Here is a 1,182-nt window from a genome sequence, read left to right as displayed (position 1 = left end):
GTTCTGAGTGCAGGAGCTGACCCTGCCACCCCCTCAGGTTCCCCCTACAGCAATCAAGAGAGAGAGGCCTATACCTTGCCTGGGCAAAACAATAGAGTTGGCCCTGGTGATGTGAGTGAGGGGGACCAGGATTTGAGGGCCTGAGTGCAAGAGAACAGGCTCCACTCCCTGCTTGTATGCTGCATTGGGTGGGCTGGTTGAAGCAGTGCTGGAATTCTCACCTGGTTAGTGATGATAAGGGAAAGCTAGTGAGCTCATCAACCCAGCTACCACCCAGGCCCAGAACTAGGGTTATGAGTTGGCCCCCCAACATCCACCCCATCTATGATCCACTGGAGCATGTGAAGGGGCACATCCTGCAGACAAAGCTGCAGGATCTCCGTGACACAGGGCAACAACAGGATATCCAAGAGGAACCCCCGTGAGGCCCAGTATTGATAGGATGATGTAGCAGAAACCAGAGGCCTTGAACCAGATCAATGACTCTTTGCAATGAACACTTGCAAGTAAAGATACATTGACAAGAGAATAGATTGTGCGACTCATTGTTCTGCTACAGCTTTCATGATGAGATCTTTCTTTCTTTTCCTTTCCTTTTATCTCTCTTATTTATTTTTTCTTAAATTTCATTTTATTATTTTGGCAGGAAGGTTGCAAGGGCAGAGGGCAGATATGAAGGAACAGGGAGATGAATGAGATGGAGATGCATGATGTGGAAGACATCAAGAATAAATAATAAATAAAAAGACAAATATTTTTAAAAAGCATTTGAAAAGAGTGGAAATAAGGGAGAGTGAGAGAATGAGAAAAAGCTGCCATTAGAGTGATCATGGAGGGAGGTTGAGGAGCCTCTTCCGAGAGCGCTCTCCAGTTCCGGATAACGTCATTGAGCAGTCTTCTCTGGATTCCTGGAACAAAAGAATGGTCTGATCTTCTGTAACCTTAAAGGGACAGAGGGACACCATGTGTTTAGTTCATCATAGTGTAAGAGACAAGAAGCATGGAGGAGCCAGGTGCTGTTAAGTAAGCGTAGTCGAGTCACAGCACAGACAGCTCCTACACTCTGTCCTAGAATGAGCTGCAGGAGATGTGGTCTGACTAAGGCTGTGGGAATCTGCCCTAAAGGTTCAGATCTGTGTCCCAACAAAGGTGCACGGCCATGACTTGACAGTGGAGGAGAAC

Source organism: Peromyscus eremicus, chromosome 1 (genome assembly GCF_949786415.1).
Source record: "Peromyscus eremicus chromosome 1, PerEre_H2_v1, whole genome shotgun sequence".
In the NCBI taxonomy this organism is placed as follows: Eukaryota; Metazoa; Chordata; class Mammalia; order Rodentia; family Cricetidae; genus Peromyscus; species Peromyscus eremicus.
This window is presented reverse-complemented; position numbering follows the sequence as displayed.